This window comes from Hyperolius riggenbachi, chromosome 5 (genome assembly GCF_040937935.1).
Source record: "Hyperolius riggenbachi isolate aHypRig1 chromosome 5, aHypRig1.pri, whole genome shotgun sequence".
NCBI classification, from domain to species: domain Eukaryota; kingdom Metazoa; phylum Chordata; class Amphibia; order Anura; family Hyperoliidae; genus Hyperolius; species Hyperolius riggenbachi.
The window spans coordinates 66,600,322-66,613,297 of record NC_090650.1 but is presented as its reverse complement, the minus strand read 5'-3'; the positions used below and the strand labels follow the sequence as shown (position 1 = coordinate 66,613,297).

At 44.4% G+C, this 12,976-nt stretch overlaps 1 protein-coding gene across 7 annotated transcripts in view; it reads left to right on the top strand.

Moving 5' to 3' along the window:
* Positions 1-391: 391 nt before the first annotated feature.
* Positions 392-12,976, top strand: part of WDR37 (WD repeat domain 37) — a 248,229-nt gene continuing 235,644 nt past the window's right edge. For 6 of the 7 annotated variants that reach the window (XR_011020768.1, XM_068235817.1, XM_068235816.1 and 3 more), the window contains exon 1: positions 392-506. The gene's annotated coding sequence lies outside the window, so the exon portion shown is untranslated. Of the gene's footprint in view, positions 507-669; positions 851-12,976 lie in introns of those variants that run through there. The other variant, XM_068235813.1, reaches the window with a different exon arrangement.

The window sequence follows — 12,976 nt, the reverse complement described above, 5'->3', positions numbered from 1 at the left end:
AATTTCCCTTTATGCCGTGTCAGGGCAAGAGAGGTTTTGACAAGAGCTGCTGTCCTCTGAAAGCTGCATGCATTCCTGCCACACCGTGTCCCCCTCCCGGGTCCCTCAGCTCCCTCCCCCGGGACATGCCACCGGAAGGCTTCTTCATTCCTCGCCATCAGCTATGCATACAGGCAGCCCATGAACATATTATTAAACAAACCATCCTGACAATCGCACTAAAAATAGCCCAGGGCTGTCTCTGACTCTCTGTTTGTGTTTGACAGAGGGAGGGGGCGTGACTGTACCACCTGGAGCTCCTGGACGGACGTCCCATTCCTCCAATGGGCGCTCGCACGCTGCGGCCAATCGCTGCGCGTTGGCTTGTGACAGGCCAGGAAAGGGGCGGGACTTCCGTTGTCAAGGCAAATGTCCGGAGCTGGCGGTGTGTGTGTTGGCTAGAGAGAGAGAGAGAGCTCAGAAGGAGGAGGAGGTGCCTAGCTGCTGTGTGTGTCTCTCCTGCACAGGTAATGGGGGGCTGCGTGCCTGGTACCCGGGGGGGAAGCTGATCATGGGAGGGGCGGAGTCCTGTGCCCCCCACACATCAGCACAGCACGGGGCGGGGGCGCTGTATGGGGGGACATCGTCATGGCTGCTGCTCCTCACCTGTCGTGCCAGTCACTGGGCTCAGACAATGGGCTGCGTGATGGCACTGCTGTGTGCTAGTGACCCCTGGCGTCTCCCCCATAGAAGGAGAGGAGATGGATTTACAGTATATGGATTCCTGTTATCAGCCACATTACAGGAGAAGTGAACAGCATTGATTATCTCATTACTAACACCTGACAAGGCAAGGCAGCATCATAGGCAGGCAAGTGGAGGAAGCCGATTTGTTGGAAGCAAGAGGAATGGGCAGCGTGCGTCCGCTGAAAAAGGGCGCTGTGGTAATTCGGGCGCCAGCAGAATACTGGGAAAATTACCAAAATTATACTATCAGGTTACCTAACCCACTTCACATGTTAACCACCCTCTATTTACTTCTAGTACCCCTCTGCCGATATCTGCCCCGCGATCGCTGACGCTAAAGTGTCCCTCAGTCGATATCTGTACTACCCTCTGCCGCTGTTTGTAGGCTGTGCCTCATGTGCAGAAATTCAACACTGGCTATATTGTGGTCTATGCGGCGCCGGTATTACCAGCCGGCCGATGGCACAGAAATGACTTGCTTCATAGAAAAGGCCCAAAATGTAAGGGTTGGATTCTGATGCAGTTCGGTATCCTGCATGAAGAAGAAAGTTCATGTTTAGAAAGCTTGAAAACAATTATTATTTAGTATTTATACAGACAGGGGCGTAGCAATAGGGGTTGCAGAGGTTGCGACCACATTGGGGCCCTTGGGCCAGAGGGGCCCCAAAGGGCCCTCCCTCAACTACAGTATTAGTTCTCTAGTGGTCCTGTGCTCATAATAATCACTTCTATAGATACTTTGAATAGTGGTAATCATTAACAAACTGTTCCCCATCCCCTTCTTGCTCCTCTGACACTGTAGTTGCCATTGGCAAGTTTTGGTGCACCGTATCAATTGTTATGTAAAGAGGGCCCCATTGTAAAACTTGCATCATTCAGGGCCAACAGCTCCTTAGCTACGCCACTGTATACGGAGTATATTGTACAGTTAGTCATTAAAAAATTACCGGAATCAATGTTTGTTGGTTTGATGTCAGCATCTTCCAAATGATAGGTATTGTGGCATGGCCCTGGTATGCAGCTGGTAGTACTGGAGAGAAGTTAATTTTTCTTTCATGGGGACTAGAATTACTGTGGGCAGAATCTGTTCTTAATAATAATTGTCCTTGTAGTAATTTGCTAACGGTTATCAGTTATTTTTCTTCTCAATCTGATTGGTTCTGTGCAAAATTGCAGTTCAGTCAATGGGAATATCTGCACATTGTAGAAGAAGAGAGAGAAAAAAATCTTTGTTCAATTTAGTGGTACTTAACATGTTTAATCAGGACCAGCCAAAAGAGTTCTCAGGAAGGGGGGCGGGAGGAGGGAGAGATACCTTTCTCTCATGTACAGAATTACGATTTCCAACAATGATCAGAAAGGGTATCAGAACGCAGTTTATAGTACAGCTTGCTGCGCATGGGGCTCTGGGCTACAACTACAGTCATAGTGCCTGCAGGGATTACCCCTGTCTACCACCGAAGCAACCACAGTAGGAGTATTAATGTTAAAACATGGAGCAAATGAAGACGGTGGCCTGATCTGACAAATCGGGTTTTGATTGGCCTTCAAATTTGATCTTATTCTGAATGAGCGTTTGTGAGATATACAGGACTGAAGAAGCATGTCTGATACACGGTGGCCCCAGCTCACAACTTATGTGACTTAAAAGATCTGCTGGTAAATTCTCTATACCAGATATCTCAAGACACCTGAGGAAACCATGCTTTGACAGGACAGAGCTGTTTTGCCAGCTCGTTCACTTTAGGGAACCCAGCAGGAAACTTCATGGAGAAATCCAGGTAACGTGATTGGGTGGACAGCACCCTCTTGAACTACTAGTTCCACACTATTTGGCCAATCACAATGCTTGGTGTTGTAGAGGGTGCTGTGATTGGAGAAATGCTCCCTATGAGGTCTCCTAAAGTGAACTAGTGCTGAAAGGCCTGCACAGTACTGGATGCATTTAATGCTTTAGTTTGTGTGTGTGTGTGTGTGTGTATAAAAATTATTTATATTGTCGTTATACAGTCCTGTTAGTTATCAGCATATAAAGCATGAATTTCTTCTGCTCTGCCAGGTTTCAGCAGTTGCTATTGTTCTATTCATCGTCCCAGTCTTGTGTGATGTTTTTGTGCTACACCTATCTCCTGTACATCCCCAACATTGTATGTCAGTATTGGTGCTGGTATTTCTCTAGGCTTTCATGCCTTGTGGTTTTGGTGTGTCTCCTTCCTATGTTGTGTTTGGTTGCTGAAACTGTGAAAATAATTAATCTTTCATGTTGACATTTTGTTTCTATTATTTGGCTCAGCTGGTTCATCCAAAGTCTTTCTATTTGACGTTCTTTGTCATAGCAACCATACTGGCTCCTTTGGGCCTAGGTACAGATGGACCTAGTCTCTTCCTCATGTTATCTCCTCCTCTCAATGCTTTTCATGAAGCACACAGATTTATCATTTAGAGATTTGCATAGTGGAGTACATTGAGTGATATTTGTACGGATAATGTTTCTGTGCTCTCACTTCTTGCATCTTTTAGATGTTTTTGCTTTTCCTTTACACCTATTTACCAATCGAAAGAAGCAGCTTTATTTTTTGCATTGCCCAAATGCACCTTGTTCTTATCTCTAGTTGTCTTTATGAAGTATTGAAATGGACCAATCAAAATCATCAGCTACTGCATTGAATTGGTCAAATTCTAAGATGCATATCTCTGCTTTAAAAAAACAAACACCCCCATAACCTTTGTATTAACTCAAAATGTAGCATGTAGTTGACCGCTCTCTACGGATCCTCAGGTTAGATCCACAGCCTTTGTCATGCCACTCTTACATTATGGGACTCCTTACCTCAGCAGATCAGGACAGCTCCATCCCTGAGGTGTTTAAATCCAGACTGAAAACCCACCTGTTCAGTTTGGCATTTGCAGAATTATAATTTTGTTGTTAATGGAGTTTCCCGCTAATCAAGCGGGAAATCGCAACGTGTGTACCCAGCATTAGCGTTTTGAGTCCTATAGCAGAAAAGCACTATAGAAATGTTGTTGTTATATCAGTTGCTCTCTGTTATAACTGAAAGGTCAACTGATTTTCATCAGTATAGTGTAAAAGAGGTCTACTTATCACTAATAATACAGTGTCGGGTAGGGTGCTTACTTTGTTTTTTTAAGGGAACATCATGGGTCTTTGGAGAAGAGGTCTCAAGTAGGGATTGTCAATGAGATTCAAAGAATTCCGAATTGGTGCAAGTTTTGTATGCAAATTTAAGCTATTTGAAAAGGGACCAATCAAATTCACCTTAGTGGATTTTTTTTTATTGGCCTATTTTCAAGCTGCATAAATTTGCATACAAAATTTGCTTAATCGCACATGAACTCGGGACAATTTCGTCTCATTGAGCATCCATAGTACTAAGTCTTGGACTGTTCTTATAATATTATCTGCTGCAGTTAGACAGTTGTTGTGTAGAGGGGTGAGCAAAATATACAAATTATTTTCCTAAAGTATTAACAAATGATGACCACTAGTTACTGATTAGTTGGCTTCCGGCAAATTGATGAGCAAGGGATGCACTTTCTCCCAGTGCTGTGGAGTCGTGGAGTCGGAGTCGTGGAGTCGGGCAATTTTGGGTGCCTGGAGTCGGAGTCGGGAAAAAATGCTCCGACTCCTAATGAATTTGTAACTGTAATTAAAATAGAAAATATGATAAAATGTTCTATTTCTCGGATAATAGTCATTGAAAATAATGTATATATACAGTAATAGCTGTGTTTAGTCCACAAAAATGAAATAAACCAATCAAAATTAGTTGCTTGTGCTGCTTCAATAAAGCAGTCCCCGTATTTTTAAGGTCAGATATACATATCTGATTGTGACTGTATATATGATGTGTACACAGGAATCTCTTATATATATATACTAAATAACATCTAAGCTGTAAGAATAAAGCCTGATGTGTAGCTGTGTCACTAATAGAGATGGTCAACGAGATGGAAATAATTCTGCATTTATGCTGATTTATGCAAATGTATGCACTCCCTTTGCTGATGAAATCAAATAATGTGATATGTTATTAAAATTTGGTTTGGTGACTACAAATTAAAGGGTAACTGAGACGGATGAAAAGTAAAGTTTTATACATACCTGGGGCTTCCTCCAGCCCCCTTCAGGCTAATCAGTCCCTCGCTGTCCTCCACCACCCGGATCTTCTGCTATGAGTCCTGGTAATTCAGCCAGTCAGCGCTGTCCGGCCGCATGCCGCTCCCACAGCCAGGAACATTCTGCACCTGCGCAATAGTGCTGCACAGGTGTAGTATGCTCCTGGCGGCGGAGTGTGTGCATGCGCACTACGCCTGACTGGCTCAAGTACCTGGACTCCTAGCAGAAGATCCAGGTGGTGGAGGACAATGAGGGACTGATTATCCTGAAGGCGGCTGGAGGAAGCCCCAGGTATGTATAAAACTTGAATTTCATCTGTCTCAGGTTTACTTTGTTACACAGTAGTACTATACTCTACATATGCACTCCCCACAGAGCTGCAGGGAATCCACTGAAAATGCTGTGCACATTGAACACAGAGGTGTTGTCTGTTTACAATCTCCTCATTCCCCTGCAGAGTACCTGCACATCCATTCTTACATGTACCCACACTTACATTGCCTAGGGTCTGATAGATGTTCTTTGTTCCGGTTTGCACCTTTTACAAGTACTCCTACCAAGGACTAGTTTTAGTCTAAAGAGAATAAATATAGTAGTCTACATATCCTTCTCACTTCAGTTGTCTTGTAAAATTCCTAAGCGTTGGCAGTTAAGAGACGAATTTCATGTTACATACTTTTAATCAACAAAATTGTAATATGCAAATTAGAGGAGTCGGAGTCGGTGGAATCCTAAACTGAGGAGTCGGAGTCGGTGGATTTTTGGAACGACTCCACAGCCCTGCTTTCTCTACTCCCTAGATCGGTGGCAATTTGTGCATTAGAATCATTTCCCACATTATCAGAATAGGTATCTGATAGTAGTGATACATATTTACAGAGAGTATGGCCTGAGGGGTTTGTAAAGGTTCACCTTCTCTACCTCTAGGGATATGGTACTGTGCTTTGGTTACTGTAGTGCTGGTAGATAGTTATGCTGGGAATACATCATACAATTTTCTGTTATGCTGGGCATACACAGTGAGATAATGCGCAGGAATCGAGCCAGCGTGTCACCGCTCGTCTGCGCAGATCGATTCCCGCTTGTCCACGCGGGTGCTTCCTTATCAGCGCTTCGTTTTCTGCATTGTCCGCCCACGGGGATCGGGCGTGGTATCGATCCGCCGCGGTGATCAGACACGTCTGATATCAATCTACCCATCAGCGGCTCCATTGATGAGAAGTATCGCGCCTTGTATGCCCAGCTTCAGACTTACCTGCCAGATAGATAAAGTTCAACATGTTCAATGCATTAGAGATAATGTCATTCTCTGCAGAAAATAATCTAATTATGCATTCTAACAGAAAATCTAACAGAAAAGTGTATGGTGCATTAGCAGAGATTATTATTATTATTATTATTATTATTATTATTATTTTTATAAAGCGCCAACATATTACGCAGCGCTGGGCATTAGTTTAGGTTACAGACAATATTTAGGGGTGACATACAGCAAAATGACAATACCTGAATACAAGAAAGACCAGATCATGCAGCACAGTATGAGTACAAGGTAATGCTTAGTCAGTCACTGGAGGGAGCATGGAGATTAGGAAAGTTAGGTTCACTCATATGCATAGCATGGGTTCACAGCAATGAAGGTGCATGATCAGGTAGGACACAAAAGGAGGAGGACCCTGCCCAAAGGCTTACAATCTAGGGGGAGAGGTAGGGACACGAGAGGTAGGGGACCAGAGTTCAGCTGTGGGTTTAGAGCACTTGTGAGGGGTAGTAGGCTAGAGTGAAAAGGTGAGTTTTGAGGGCATTCTTGAAGATGTTGGAGGGGGCTGCCCTAATGGGTGGAGGTAGGGAGTTCCATAGTGTTAGAGCAGCTCTTGAGAAGTCCTGGAGGCGTGCATGGGACTGGGTGATGCGGGGGGGCGGTTAGGCGAAGTTCATTGGAAGAGCGGAGCGAGCTGCTAGGTGTGTACCTCCTGAGTAAGATCGGAAATGTAGGGTGGACAGATTTGTAGGTCAGACATAGTATCTTGAATCTGTTTCTGAACTGGATAGGAAGTCGGTGGAGGGATTCACAGAGGGGTGCCACCATGGTGGAGCGATGGGAGGAGTGGATAATTCTGGCTGCAGCATTCATGATGGACTGCAGTGAGGCTGTTCGGGGCATAGGGAGACCAGACAGCAGGGCATTGGAACTGTCTTCTGTAGCTGCAGTCTTGGCGGCGGGGCAATGGAGGTTTAATGGAGGACCGGTGCGGGACAGGAATTTTGCAAGGGGCTGGCAGAAGCCCCAGGTAAGTGAAACTCTTGTGTGTGTGTGTGTGTGTGTGTGTGTGTGTGTGTGTGTGTGTGTGTGTGTGTGTTGTTCCATCTTAATCTGCAGCTAGCTAAAAATTTAGGTTACGCTCAGTGTTGCCTTCAGGTGTAATGGCTGTTTTGTAACACGGCTTACTGCGATGCACTACCTATGCGTCGTTCACAGTGCAGCGGGTGTGTTGCACTGTAACGGGTTGTGGTATCGTAATGCACTGCGGTGCATTACTGCTAAACTAGCACGATAACAGTAAGGGCCTATTTCCACTACACGCAGATAGGATGCAGAAAAACTGACTCCAATGAATGCCTATGGGAAAATCTGCATCAGAATAATTGCGTTTAGTGGAAACAGGCCCATAGGAATTCATTGGAGTCAGTTTTTCTGCATCCAATCTGCATCAAATCTGCGTGTAGTGGAAACAGGCCCTAAAGGTGAAGCATATTTTTCATCAACTGTATGCTTCTCAGTACCAGAAGCAATGTGAGTATAAAGTGAGCCTCTGTTGGGAATACAACAGCCACTGTAAACCAGGGCTGTGGAGTCGGAGTCGGGCAATTTTGGGTGCCTGGAGTCGGAGAAAAAATGCACCGACTCCGACTCCTAATGAATTTGTAACAGTAATTAAAATAGAAAATATGATAAAATGTTCTATTTCTCAGATAATAGTCATTAAAAATAATGTATATATACAGTAATAGCTGTGCTCAGTATACAAAAATGAAATAAACCAATCAAAATTACCGTAGTTACTTGTGCTGCTTCAATAAAGCAGTCCACGTATTTTTAAGGTCAGATATACATATCTGATTGTGACTGTATATATGATGTGTACACAGGAATCTCTTATATATACTAAATAACATCTATGATGTAAGAATAAAGCCTGATGTGTAGCTGTGTCACTAATAGAGATGGTCAATGAGATGGAAATAATTCTGCATTGATGCTGATTTATGCAAATGTATGCACTCCCTTTGCTGATGAAATCAAATAATTTGATATGTTATTAAAATTTGGTTTGGTGACTACAAATTGAAGGGTAACTGAGACGGATGAAAAGTAAACTTTTATACATACCTGGGGCTTCCTCCAGCCCCCTTCAGGCTAATCAGTCCCTCACTGTCCTCCACCACCCGAATCTTCTGCTATGAGTCCTGGTAATTCAGTCAGTCAGCGCTGTCCGGCTGCATGCCGCTCCCACAGCCAGGAACATTCTGCACCTGCGCAGTAGTGCTGCACAGGTGTAGTATGCTCCTGGCGGCGGAGTGTGTGCATGCGCACTACGCCTGACTGGCTCAAGTACCTGGACTCATAGCAGAAGATCCAGGTGGTGGAGGAGGACAACGAGGGACTGATTATCCTGAAGGTGGCTGGAGGAAGCCCCAGGTATGTATAAAACTTGAATTTCATCTGTCTCAGGTTTACTTTGTTACACAGTAGTACTATACTCTACATATGCACTCCCCACAGAGCTGCAGGGAATCCACTGAGAATGCTGTGCACATTGAACACAGAGGTGTTGTCTGTTTACAATCTCCTCATTCCCCTGCAGAGTACCTGCACACCACTCTTACATGTACCCACACTTACATTGCCTAGGGCCTGATAGATGTTCTTTGTTCCAGTTTGTATCTTTTACAAGTACTCTTACCAAGGGCTAGTTTTAGTCTAAAGGGAATAAATATAGTAGTCTACATATCCTTCTCACTTCAGTTGTCTTGTAAAATTCCTAAGCGTTGGCAGTTAAGAGACGAATTTCATGTTACATACTTTTAATCAACAAAATTGTAATATGCAAATTAGAGGAGTCGGAGTCGGTGGAATCCTAAACTGAGGAGTCGGAGTCGGTGGATTTTTGGACCGACTCCACAGCCCTGCTGTAAACGTGGCCTTGAAAAAAGCGGATCATAAGCTGTAATGTTCTCTTTTGTAGCCTTGGCAACAGAACTTTGTTTGGAGTACAGTTGCTATGAATCTTTCTGGAATTTCTCACATTGTAATCAACGCCTGGTATAAAACTTTGACACCCCTTATCCCCAAGTCTGTGTTTTTTTTTTTACAAAAGACAGAGCGCTCTATGAAAAATACAGTATGTAGGTCTGTATATTGTCCTGTCCAGCCAGGGACCAGGCTCTGAAGGAGGTGGCCAGATGTAGAGTCTCCCAGGAGATTGGAAACCAGAAGATGACCTAGCACCGTTTTCGTAATATATTTATAAGCTCTTCTGGTTTCCAGTCTGCTTCAATCCCCAAGATCTGAGGGATTTGGACCTACAAGCACGTTGACCTGTTTGGTGGGTGCAACCTTCATCTTGGCTGTTCCGAGTCTCCCAGGAGAAGCAGCACAGACTCCTTCATTGGATGGCGTTGGGCCAAGTATGTATAGGGGACACTGACTTAACCCAAGTGTGGCAGTTATTATTATTATTGGATTTATAAAGGGCAACATATTACGCAGCGCAGTAATGGGGATAGACGTCCTCCTAATTACAGCCGTTAGCAGCTGTAGGCAGGGTAATGGGCATTATGCGGTTACTAGGCAGTGCTGCAGCAACTGAAATATTCAAACAGTGGGAAATGCTAGTGGCTTAAACAGATTTATTGGGCATACAAGATAAAGGGGGTACAGACAATGCATTTCACGGATCAGCCTCCGTTTCCTCAGTACTCAGCTGAAATTTATCCCAGCAATATATTGAGCCAAACTGAACTCACAGAAAGTGGAATTTCCTATCACGCTGGGGAGATGCGGTGCTTTCCCTTGTAAAACAGGATCGTGACACAACAGAGGTGCTGAATTTACATCACACATTGTCTTTGGTGAGACGCATACAGTGCATAGAAAGTATGCTTCACTGTTACCTTGCACATCATGTGGTAGTGCATCGCACTATACCAATGTATTCCTTGCACCGCCCTACTAACACACCAATGTAAACACTACCATTACAATATAACTGCATTGTGTTGGCAATGCGATTTACAGTATATTGTCTGATGTGAACTTAGCCTTATGCTGGGAATACAACACGTTTTTTTTTTTTTTCATCAGATCGATGTTTCGATAGGTAATCTCCAACATGTCCGATCCTTTTTTTTCGATCGTTTTTCTGATCGATTTTCTGATAGAAGTGAATGGAAATAGAAAAGATAAGAGAATCGAGCGGGAAATCAACCGGAATTCGAATTGAAAATTGATAGGACGAAAAATCGACACGAAAAAACTCAACCTGTATTCCCAGCATTAGTCTATTATCCCCTAGATCTCTGCGCTCTTGTCTGTGTGCAAGTTTTTTTGATAATGATTAGGATAGGATTCTCTCACAAGTGCTATAACTTGAATGTATGAATTTTTTTTTTTTTTTGTGGTGGGGGCACTTCAGAGTATTGTTGTATTGCGTTTTTATAACTGTACCACTTACAAATGTTGTGGCAATGGCCAAGTATGTTTTTATCTTCAAACTTCCTTTGTATGTTGATCCTGCGAAACTACATCGCACTGAGATGACAGCCCTCAGTCATTGTATAATGTAATAGCCTGGTGCAGAGACCCTGATCTGTACCCCTAGTGCTAATGGTCTAAATCCCTTTTCTGTTTACCTACAAGCGTTAAGGTGGCCATACATTTGTAGATTTGGTGGCCAATCTACCATCATATTTGATCATTATTGAATTTGAATGAAAATTTGAGTTGTCCACAACCAACGATGCGACCAATTTTGGGCTGCAATTGGTCACATTTATCCATCGGAAATGCTGTAAAATCTTGGGCCGATATGCTTGATCTGGTGTGCAGCTGTAACAGTGTGTGATAATCACGAATGTGATGGAAACCCCTGGCTGCTGTCCCTCCTAGCGTACACGTACCCTCCTGGTGCCCCTGCAATAATATTTTACCTGTCCGGTTTCCGCCGTGGTGTCCACACTTCACTTACAGATTCTCACCCTACGTGGTTGCTGGCGCATTGCATGCGTGGCGCATGTGGGATGTCACGTGCGCTGGCAATAACATGGGGCGCTAACGCAGAAGAGGAGTGCAGACACTGGACATGTAAAGTATTAATGCAGGGTAGCGCTTAAACTAGGGCTGGCGGCAGGCACACAGCTTTTAGGGCACATAGCCTTAGGGCTAGAGGCTGTGGTGGCAGGCACACATAGCCTTAGGGCTAGAAGCTGCGGCGGCAGGCACACAGCCTTAGGGCTGGAGGCGGCGGCAGGCACACAGCCTTAGGGCTGGAGGCGGCGGCAGGCACACAGCCTTAGGGCTGGAGGCGGCGGCAGGCACACAGCCTTAGGGCTGGAGGCGGCGGCAGGCACACAGCCTTAGGGCTGGAGGCGGCGGCAGGCACACAGCCTTAGGGCTGGAGGCGGCGGCAGGCACACAGCCTTAGGGCTGGAGGCGGCGGCAGGCACACAGCCTTAGGGCTGGAGGCGGCGGCAGGCACACAGCCTTAGGGCTGGAGGCGGCGGCAGGCATCCGGTATTGGGGATAAAGGCTAATGTTAGGGCAAATCCTAGCAGCCACGTAGCCAAGTGTTCCTTAGAACTCATAGCTGGTCTCTCTTTTTGAGTTTTTTACTCTGGTTTTAATGGAGCCAGTTTTTAAGTGTCCTGCTGACTCCTGTGTTGAGCACAATACAATGTCACCACAATGCCAATTTGTCCATTCTTGCTCTGTGAACATCTCAGCAGTTGTACACTTCAGATGTGTTTGCATTGTGCTGCCTGATGTTAGTGGTACACTGTGGTGTTTGATCGCTGTACACATTGTGATGCTGGTGTCTGTCTTGTTGCTGTGTTGTTTGAGCAAATCAGAAACTAGTGGTATTTTTTTTTCTGCTGATCCCACATAACAAAGAGCTCTGGTATAATCAAATGCTTTCTGTATTTGCTTTCACATTAGAATGATAATTAAAGAGAACCAGAGATGAAGCACCCTCTTGTATTTTACCTTATAAATCAGTGGGAACATGACAGTAAACACCTAATCTGCCCTTTGTTTCATTGTTCTCTGTGTAATCTGACTGTTATCACGTCTGATAAGAATCCCCGACTGAGAAGTCAGGCTGCTCCGTCTAGCTTTGCTACAGAAAGATTATAGCTAAGTCTGTATTCTGTGGTGTTATTTCAAGCCCAAGCCTGCCCCCTTGTGGCTTTGCTATAATGACTCAGCTATAATCATTCCCAGCAAAGCCAGATTTAATTGCTCAGTCTGGGATTCTTGTGACTGCTGTTAACAGACACTTTTAGCAGTGAGGAGGAAACAGAGAGCATGGTAAGTGTTTTCTCTAATGTTCTTACTGATATACATGGTAAAATACACAAGGGTGCTTCGTCTCTGGTTCCCTTTAAGGGCTTGCATTGCATTCATTAGAATCCAATACTGAATGATGTGAAGTGTATCAGGTGTTTCTCTGCTGTCTGTGCCGGATTCCCCATTCATATGTCGGTGATCAGTCTCTGGCTGGCTTGGGTGTATTTGCATGTGCTGAATGCTGATACCTGCATCCTCTCCAGCCCTGTCTGCCTCTCTGTGTAGAATGTCACTTATGTTCTCTCCATATTTAGTCCTTTTCACAGATTTGCCTTTGAGCATTTGGCGTGTAGATTGTTGTAGTCATAACGATGCTGAGAAGCTGTCTTCATTAGATGATAAAATGCATGCTGGATATCTTTGTATGTTTTTTTTATCTCTCAGTGCTCTGTCTGGATTGGAAGGACGTTGTAGTTGCCCCTGACATGGTCATGCCCAATTATTCTTTATTTTTTAGTTTCATGTTATCAGGCATGTGTTTAACA